Source organism: Bolinopsis microptera, chromosome 7, assembly GCF_026151205.1.
Source record: "Bolinopsis microptera isolate Bmic1 chromosome 7, MBARI_Bmic_1.0, whole genome shotgun sequence".
NCBI classification, from domain to species: Eukaryota; Metazoa; Ctenophora; class Tentaculata; order Lobata; family Bolinopsidae; genus Bolinopsis; species Bolinopsis microptera.
Genome location: NC_087078.1, coordinates 19,811,288 through 19,821,871, shown reverse-complemented (window position 1 = coordinate 19,821,871; position 10,584 = coordinate 19,811,288).

Here is a 10,584-nt window from a genome sequence, read left to right as displayed (position 1 = left end):
TACTTCCATGACTGTAGTGAAGATGAACATTTCTGAGATTTATAGCCAACTTTTTGAAGAGTGGAAAGCTAGCGACTTTCCCAACAGAGTATCAAAAAAACTATCGGGTATTTTAGCCCCAACTCTTGTTGTTCAATTAATCGCCCTAATATCTCAAGGGATATTTTCTCCGTCAGTTCTGATGTTGGCAAAATAACCCAATATACAAAAAAGATAACGACGAATGATTGAGAACTACAGGCTGTTTCCACACTTCCAATTTTTGGTAAAATTTTTGAAAAATAATATACAAACGTCTTTACAGCTTCTTGGTTAGTCAAAGGAATCCTTCACGACAGTCATTCGGATTCCGAAGAGTTCAACTCACATCAATGCAACTTAACTACTCAGTTTTTCACATCCAAAAGGCCCTAAGCAAGGTCTTCATGTTCTAGTATTATTATTGATCTAGCAAGGCCTTTGACACAATAGACCACACAATTTTGCTTGAGAAACATGAAATATATAGGGATTAGAGGGTGGCCACTTAAGTTACTGGAAAGTTATCTTGTCGGACAGAGAGCAGTGTGAGTCGTCCTGGCGACAGATAGACAGACTTCCTGTTCTCTATGGCGTTCCACAGGGGGAGCTGCCTTGGGGCCTCTCATGTTTTTATTATTAATAATGACACTAACAAACTCTTCAAACTCGATAACACTAGCTGTCTTATTTGCTGATGATTACAAACATATTGTAGTTGCTAAAACTAGAGCAGAGCCTACATAATGCTAATAGTGTACTACGATCAGTCCACGAGTACACATTGGCTAAAAACCAATTAACATGTTAACGCCAAGAAAAGTTGCATATAGAAAATCAATACAGCTATAAAGAACACTTGATGATCAATCTTTATTATGAAATAGACTTTTCCTCAAGGCCTACCTCTCTCAAAGGTGCAGAAACGAAATCCTGGGAGTAAATTGTCGACGAAGCCTCTAACTTTCAATCCCTATAGAGAAAACAAGTTAGAAAACCCTCATCCTGTTCCGGGAGGCTATTACATTGATTAAGGATAATTCCATCAATCTATCCATAAGGACCTGTACCACACATGTTGTAAGTCACCTATCTTATGGCATTACCGTTTTGGGGAGGTGCAATAATAATAGACTTCAACCACTATTTGTAGCCAGGATAAAAAGTGTGTTGTATCATAGTTTGGTGACAAAAAAGCATACCTTGATAATTTATTGACATGTGCTAGGACTAGACCTTTCACGTGAACAGAAAACTTACTAGCAAATTCTTTGAGAGAGAGAGGGCACAAATAATTTTGTTCAGCTGAAACAGTAAATAAAAGTTGGCCTCTGGACATCATCCTTTCAAAATTGAATATCCATTTTAAGATTTATATGAAAGTTTTAGGCCGATTTCGATCAAAAATTCCCGGCAAAAATTGAAAATCGGCCGGGGCCGGGGCTGGGAAGAAATAGCTCCCCCGGCGCCGGGATTTCACGGCGCCGGGAATCCCGGTCGATTACTGGATCAAGTAATCAATATCAATGGCATACCTTTGGTGTATTGGTGTATTCAAATCAAAGGTAAAAAAAGTCATTCTCTCGTCTCAGGGTAAAGGTGACAAGAATACCTGGGCCCCTTTGGCAAACTTTCTGAACTCAGGCAGCTTGAACAACTAAATTTGAAAAAGTAAAACTTCTTGTCTGCATGAACTATTAGAACCTCAAGAAGCTGATCCGCATGTCTCCGCTACTAAAATGTTTAATGAGCCCAATCACTCATCACTTAACAGTTTAATCTTCAAAGTGAGTTGTACAATCTAGGTTGTTTTAAGTAGCTGTTGATAGTGTAAAACAGGAGTGGCTTGATCGTTTTCATAACTTCGATTTACAATTTTTACCATAATAAAACTAGCACTGCCATGGGGTTCAAAAAGGGTCATTGTAAGCCTCCAGCGTAATGGTCCTAAGTCTCTGCCCCATGCAGTGCCTGTCAGCATCAGCTAACAGAATAGCCCTAAAATAACGATCAAGCCACAAATTAGGTTCTATAATGATTTAATATTGTTGAATAAAGAGATTTGAATATAATATTTGTTTTATTCTGAATATTTGTTTTATTCTTTGGAAAGAGTACATGAAACTAAATTCTTAGGTGTAACAATCGATGAAGACCTAACCTGGAATGCACATAGAAGGAAATTAGCAAAAAACTAGCCAGCTGCTGTGGCATGCTAAATAGAATTAAAGATAACATTCCCACATCACTCCATAAAGATCTGTATCACACTCTGTTTGAAAGCTATCTTGCATATGGTATAACTGTCTGGGGAGGCCGAGGGGCATCTAACAAAAAACTTGAACCTCTGTTCAAAGCACAGAAAATGTGTGCCCGCATAATGTTTGGAGATAAAGAAGCATACTTGGATAAATTTAAAACTAGTGCACGATGCAGACCCTACGGGGAGCAAATCCTGGGCAAGGAATTCTACAGAAAGGAGCATACAAAACCCATCTTTGGCACCCATGAAATCATGAATGTGCATAATCTGTACTTCTACCATTGTATTAATGACATCTTCAAGGTCTTGAAATATAGAACTCCTATATCACTATACTCCCTCTTTGAAAAATCTGGCAGACTTGGCAAAGAGACACTCATTCTCACACCTAAACCATCAGACAGCTACATATACAGAGCAGGGACAATATGGAATACAGTACGACAAAATCTCATGCTAACTACATTCACCTGTTATAAGCCCAATCACCTCAAATCATCCATAAAAATCACCATCACTCGCACTCAAAAAGAAGGAGAACCAAATGACTGGAACTTAGCATTAAACAGCGTTCGACAAAATTCAAAAACTTTGAAATTTACCTTGCCTAGATTACTTAAGCTTGAAAAAGCGGAAATATCTTAGCAAAATATAACTTGCAGCAGCCCCATACCTTGTCATGAACATAATATCGAAACTACCTCTGTAATCACATCTTTCTCTGGGTGCAAAATGAATATATAATATAGGTTTATTAGTTTTATAGAAATTTAAAAGTTCTATAGAATTTTATTATAGAAGGATTATAAACATTTTGTTTGTGTGTTTTGTGTTATGCATTTTTATACCTATTTTAGAAGATATTTTTATAGAATGTTAGAAGTGCAGTAGGGTCAGTTTCAGACGAATTAAGCATAAATGACATCATTGCCATGTCTGAAGTGGTTTGTAAATGGGCCATTGTTAGCCCCAAGCGTTTTGGTCCGTCATTCCTGCCAATCAGCATTGCCTACTGTAAAGTAGAAACTTTTCTGAGACAATAGAGAAACTGACCTTGTCTCACTAAATTCAACCACTTTCCATAATAAAATTACTAACAAATAAAGTTTTTTAAATAATTATATGCAACCACTAAAGAATATTTCCTCAAGTTTACTTCTAGTTAACTAATTAGTGGTTTAAGCTCTTATTTTATTTATGAAAGGAATGTAAAATAAAACTTATTGTTTCATTGAAAACTTATTGTTTCATTGAAAACTTATTGTTTCATTGAATAATGCTTCTCGCAACCACTTGTAGGTTAACAACCTACCAGGACGCGCGCCGAGTTGGACTCGTCAATATATGGAACAAATATTTTACAAGTATCACCCGTTGAGAATCAACTGCTCGCAATACATTATTGCTTAAAAATTGTTAAATATGCTCGCTATACACTTAACTTTTAGATTCCACATTTATATGTACATATTAGTTCATAATACCAAATAACAATAATAAATAAATTAAAAGCATGAAGAGGTCCAAAACCAACTCAAGCATGATACCAGATTAGAACCAACATTGTAGCGCGATGCACTACTGGGTCGCGCCGCGCATCAAATAATTCTTCTCGCATCAAATAATTCTTCTCTTCGGTAGATCGGCGAAATGCACCACTGTACCTCACCGAGCTGCGAAGGATTGACATCGTGAATCAAGAACCAACATTGAACACATTGTCATCGGAAGCTGCAAGCTTCCGATGACAATGTGTTCAATGTTGTTATTTTGTAGCGCAATGCACTACTGGGTCGCGCGCGCGCATCCAATAATGCTTCTCGCAACCACCGTATGCAGATCGGCGAGATGCGAAGGATTGACATCGTGAATCAAGTTGTTATTGTGCAGTCACCTTCAGGCTGTGTCGACAGATTATGTGAAAAGGCTTTTTGACAGGCTGTGCCCTTACAATAATTAAATTGAACCATTGCCTGTTACGATGTACATATGAGTGTTGGATAATTGAGCCACGCAAGTACTCGCGCGCACATTTGAACTGATCAATAGGTTTATCAAAAAGCATAATGTAAAGAGCGAGTGAAAGGAAGGAACAAAAATTTGTATTTGATCTCAAGCACATGCAAGCGCGCGTTGTCACGTGGCTTCACATAGCCATGACTCTACGCGTACTGCGTAATGCACATTTGGCGGTTACGCACTACTGCAAGCAAAAGGGGTCTGGTTAAAGCAATTGCGTGACTTAAACATTGCAATATCATTGGTCATCCTTATATTCGATGAGAAATACAAAGTAGAGCGCTTTTCCTATAATCCATGGTGAGTGAATTAGTAAAACCGACATGAGTCTTGGGGAAATTCGAAAAGTAAAATTTAAGCGTTATGAGCGTCGTATGAAGTTTAACGGGTGATACTCGTAAAATATCTGTTCCATATATATATAATATTGTACGGGCGAAATAGTTGGTCGCGCGCAGTACGCCGCGCTTTTGGTGTTGACCATTGGTGGCAGGTACTTTTTGTCCTATTACGTCACGGCGCAGTATTGCACGCACACTACACACTGATAAAGCTTCTCACACTGATAAAGCTTCTCTCAGATCACAGTTTAAGTTAGATCATCGATCAGTTAGTGATTAACAAAGAAAACAAAATATTGAAACAACGGATTATAATATATAATGTTTATTTTTCTAAATCCCGTGCACAGTGTAACATTATGAACTGGAATTGTCATTTTAAATTCTTTGATCGGAGCAACGGTAGTCATAATTTCGAAAAGATTTGAAAAATCATACTGTGTCCCATTTTCGGTTTTTGAAGCTGAAATTTCCAGGGCCGAAATTTTACAGTTTTGACCGAATTTCTGACCCGCAACCAATTAGTCAGTCAACAATAGATAGCAAATGACACGATTGGGGTGCTGGAATTTTGATTTGGGTCGGAGGAAGCTCACAGCAGAAATCTTAACAAAACTGAAAACGAAAAGTTGTATTATCAAAACTTTGTCCCATTTTCAGATTTGAAAATTTGTGAACCCACAATTGACAGATTGGATGAAATTTTTGCCCACAAACCAATTAGTCAGTTAACTAATGATGATATGAAACCAAATTGAGGTACTGGTAGTCATAATTTCGAAAAGAATTGAAAAATCATACTGTCCCATACTCTGTCCCATTTTCAGTTTTTGAAGCTGAAATTTCCAGGGCCGAAATTTTACTGTTTTGACCGAATTTCTGACCCGCAACCAATTAGACAGTCAACTATAGATAGCAAATGACAAGATTGGGGTGCTGGAATTTTGATTTGGGTCGGAAGAAGCTCACAGCAGAAATCTTAACAAAACGAAAAGTTGTATTTTCAAAACTCTGTCCCATTTTCAGATTTGAAAATTTGTGAACCCACAATTGACAGATTGGATGAAATTTTTGCCCACAAACCAATAAGTCAGTTAATTAATGATGATATGAAACCAAATTGAGGTACTGGTAGTCATAATTTCGAAAAGAATTGAAAAATCATACTGTCCCATACTCTGTCCCATTTTCGGTTTTTGAAGCTGAAATTTCCAGGGCCGAAATTTTACAGTTTTGACCGAATTTCTGACCCGCAACCAATTAGTCAGTCAACTATAGATAGCAAATGACACGATTGGGGTGCTGGAATTTTGATTTGGGTCGGAGGAAGCTCAGAGCAGAAATCTTAACAAAACGAAAAGTTGTATTTTCAAAACTCTGTCCCATTTTCAGATTTGAAAATTTGTGAACCCACAATTGACAGATTGGATGAAATTTTTGCCCACAAACCAATAAGTCAGTTAATTAATGATGATATGAAACCAAATTGAGGTACTGGTAGTCATAATTTCGAAAAGAATTGAAAAATCATACTGTCCCATACTCTGTCCCATTTTCGGTTTTTGAAGCTGAAATTTCCAGGGCCGAAATTTTAAAGTTTTGACCGAATTTCGGACCCGCAACCAATTAGTCAGTCGACTATAGATAGCAAATGACACGAGTGGGGTGCTGGAATTTTGATTTGGGTCGGAGGAAGCTCACAGCAGAAATCTTAACAAAACGAAAAGTTGTATTTTCAAAACTCTGTCCCATTTTCAGATTTGAAAATTTGTCAACCCACAATTGACAGATTGGATGAAATTTTTGCCCACAAACCAATTAGTCAGTTAATTAATGATGATATGAAACCAAATTGAGGTACTGGTAGTCATAATTTCGAAAAGAATTGAAATATCATACTGTCCCATACTCTGTCCCATTTTCAGTTTTTGAAGCTGAAATTTCCAGGGCCGAAATTTTACAGTTTTGGCCGAATTTCGGACCCGCAACCAATTAGTCAGTCGACTGTAGATAGCAAATGACACGATAGGGGTGCTGGAATTTTGATTTGGGTCGGAGGAAGCTCACAGCAGAAATCTTAACAAAACGAAAAGTTGTATTTTCAAAACTCTGTCCCATTTTCAGATTTGAAAATTTGTGGACCCACAATTGACAGATTGGATGAATATTTTGCCCACAAACCAATAAGTCAGTTAATTAATGATGATATGAAACCAAATTGAGGTACTGGTAGTCATAATTTCGAAAAGATTTTATTTTTAATTGTAGTTGACGAAATGAGAGTCTCCACTCAGTGTGTTAAAACATAATTCTTTGTCGACGTTTCGGCTACATGCCTTTGTCATAAACAGGACGTACTGAAAACTTACATAGCTGCAAAGATACAATGTTAAAATAATCTATTAATACTACGAAATATAACAACAACAAATAACATCTTGAAACACAACAACAATCACAAATTTTTCCAAAAGAAACATAAAATATAACGGCTAAAAGAATCCAAACCGCAACAAGTCGTGAACAATTCTTCATAATACTACAAACATTTTACCAAGATAGCTCCTTCATAAAACTGATTAATCAAAAATTATCTATGTTTATAAGTTCAATATTACATTAACTTCCAAGTATATTTTATCCAATCACCTTCATTTACGGACTCAGACAATTGAGTATTTATTTCTGGGTTTTCACGTTTTATTAGAACCGACTGCCACAATTGACGGTCCACATAGTCTTTACATCTTTTTCGAACTATAAACCGAAACGGTATGTTTGGCATTGAAATGTCTGCATGCTCCTCTAGGTAGTGCTTCCCCATGGCCGTAGATTTGTTGCCATCCCTTACTGATTTGTAGTGTTCCCAGGCTCTACTTCTTTTAAACCTACCAGTTTCCCCAATGTAGGACTTATTACATATTTGGCATATTAATTGGTAGCAAATGTTTTTGATCATGCAGGATTTATCGCACTGGTAGCATTTGCTGTCACTTTGTTTATTGCATTTTGTTTGCTGTAGGCTAGATCTTGTTAAAGCTTCTCATTGGAAGCTTTAACAAGATCTAGCCTACAGCAAACAAAATGCAATAAACAAAGTGACAGCAAATGCTACCAGTGCGATAAATCCTGCATGATCAAAAACATTTGCTACCAATTAATATGCCAAATATGTAATAAGTCCTACATTGGGGAAACTGGTAGGTTTAAAAGAAGTAGAGCCTGGGAACACTACAAATCAGTAAGGGATGGCAACAAATCTACGGCCATGGGGAAGCACTACCTAGAGGAGCATGCAGACATTTCAATGCCAAACATACCGTTTCGGTTTATAGTTCGAAAAAGATGTAAAGACTATGTGGACCGTCAATTGTGGCAGTCGGTTCTAATAAAACGTGAAAACCCAGAAATAAATACTCAATTGTCTGAGTCCGTAAATGAAGGTGATTGGATAAAATATACTTGGAAGTTAATGTAATATTGAACTTATAAACATAGATAATTTTTGATTAATCAGTTTTATGAAGGAGCTATCTTGGTAAAATGTTTGTAGTATTATGAAGAATTGTTCACGACTTGTTGCGGTTTGGATTCTTTTAGCCGTTATATTTTATGTTTCTTTTGGAAAAATTTGTGATTGTTGTTGTGTTTCAAGATGTTATTTGTTGTTGTTATATTTCGTAGTATTAATAGATTATTTTAACATTGTATCTTTGCAGCTATGTAAGTTTTCAGTACGTCCTGTTTATGACAAAGGCATGTAGCCGAAACGTCGACAAAGAATTATGTTTTAACACACTGAGTGGAGACTCTCATTTCGTCAACTACAATTAAAAATAAATGATTGACCCACTCATAAGAGCAAAACAAGATTACCAATTTCGAAAAGAATTGAAAAATCATACTGTCCCATACTCTGTCCCATTTTCGGTTTTTGAAGCTGAAATTTCCAGGGCCGAAATTTTACAGTTTTGACCGAATTTCTGACCTGCAACCAATTAGTCAGTCAACTATAGATAGCAAATGACACGATTGGTGTGCTGAAATTTTGATTTGGGTCGGAGGAAGCTCACAGCAGAAATCTTAACAAAACGAAAAGTTGTATTTTCAAAACTCTGTCCCATTTTCAGATTTGAAAATTTGTGAACCCACAATTGACAGATTGGATGAATATTTTGCCCACAAACCAACAAGTCAGTTAATTAATGATGATATGAAACCAAATTGAGGTACTGGTAGTCATAATTTCGAAAAGAATTGAAAAATCATACTGTCCCATACTCTGTCCCATTTTCGGTTTTTGAAGCTGAAATTTCCAGGGCCGAAATTTTAAAGTTTTGACCGAATTTCGGACCCGCAACCAATTAGTCAGTCGACTATAGATAGCAAATGACACGATTGGGGTGCTGGAATTTTGATTTGGGTCGGAGGAAGCTCACAGCAGAAATCTTAACAAAACGAAAAGTTGTATTTTCAAAACTCTGTCCCATTTTCAGATTTGAAAATTTGTGAACCCACAATTGACAGATTGGATGAAATTTTTGCCCACAAACCAACAAGTCAGTTAATTAATGATGATATGAAACCAAATTGAGGTACTGGTAGTCATAATTTCGAAAAGAATTGAAAAATCATACTGTCCCATACTCTGTCCCATTTTCGGTTTTTGAAGCTGAAATTTCCAGGGCCGAAATTTTAAAGTTTTGACCGAATTTCGGACCCGCAACCAATTAGTCAGTCGACTATAGATAGTCACCTGTCCTGGAACCAGTACGATTGCTGTCTAGCTGGTCTCCCACGCTCTTCGAACCTTGCAGAAGGATGGCATAATGGTTTCCGCAGCCTCGTCCAGTGTTCAAATCCTACCATCTGGAAATTCTTGAAGCCCTCAAACTAGAGCAAGGACTAACAGACCAGAAGATCACGGACTGATGAGAAGACCTCCACCCCAGAGAGCTGCCAAGTTGATAAGGTACGACTCCCTTCTGAATTCGACATTTGATTATTGATATTATCAGTTTTACGATATTGGTATTTAGTTATATTTTCGATTGTACTATATTTCTATGACAGTTATACATTTTACTTAAATAAAATTATTTGCTTTAGTAGTATTCTAAAAGTAGAATTAAGAAAAGTAAGGAAAAGTCGATATAAGATTTGTATTTTCGATTGTACTATATTTCTATGACAGTTATACATTTTACTTAAATAAAATTATTTGCTTTAGTAGTATTCTAAAAGTAGAATTAAGAAAAGTAAGGAAAAGTCGATATAAGATTTGTCACTATATAGATTTGTCACTATATAGATTTGTCACTATATAGTTTTGTCACTATATAGTGCGTTTTGCACACTATATAATGACAAAGATCAGCTGTCATTAGAAAGTGCTTGTCACTATATAGTGTTGTCACTATATAGTGTGATTACCTTATAAATGATTGTTGTAATTATACTTGATTGACATAATAAACGTTTCGTCGTAGAATGTAGATTTACGTGAATAATTCTTAAACTTTTTAATCTCAAAGGTTGTTTTTATTTTTTATTTCTCAATTCTAAAAATTCGATGCTGATCAGGATTCTATTTTAGGAGGAGTAGGAAATTTTGAATTTAAACTTCAAATGAAAAAAACACATAAACAGTGAACCAATTGTGATAATATTCATAATCACATAGCATCAATTCAACAACATTTTGATCTTAGTTCATAATTAATTATATTATTATAATTTATTTGATTAATCGGAACATGAATACATTCAAATTGAACTGCATAACATATTACTTATTTATTCGAAATTTTAAATCATAAACTTGAAGTCCATAAGGTTTTCTATACTGTAACGTAATTAGTATTGTAAAAGCATTGTATCGTAATAAGTATTGTTCTCAACTCACAGTTTCGCCAGACTGGCTCAGTTGATTAGTAAGTATTA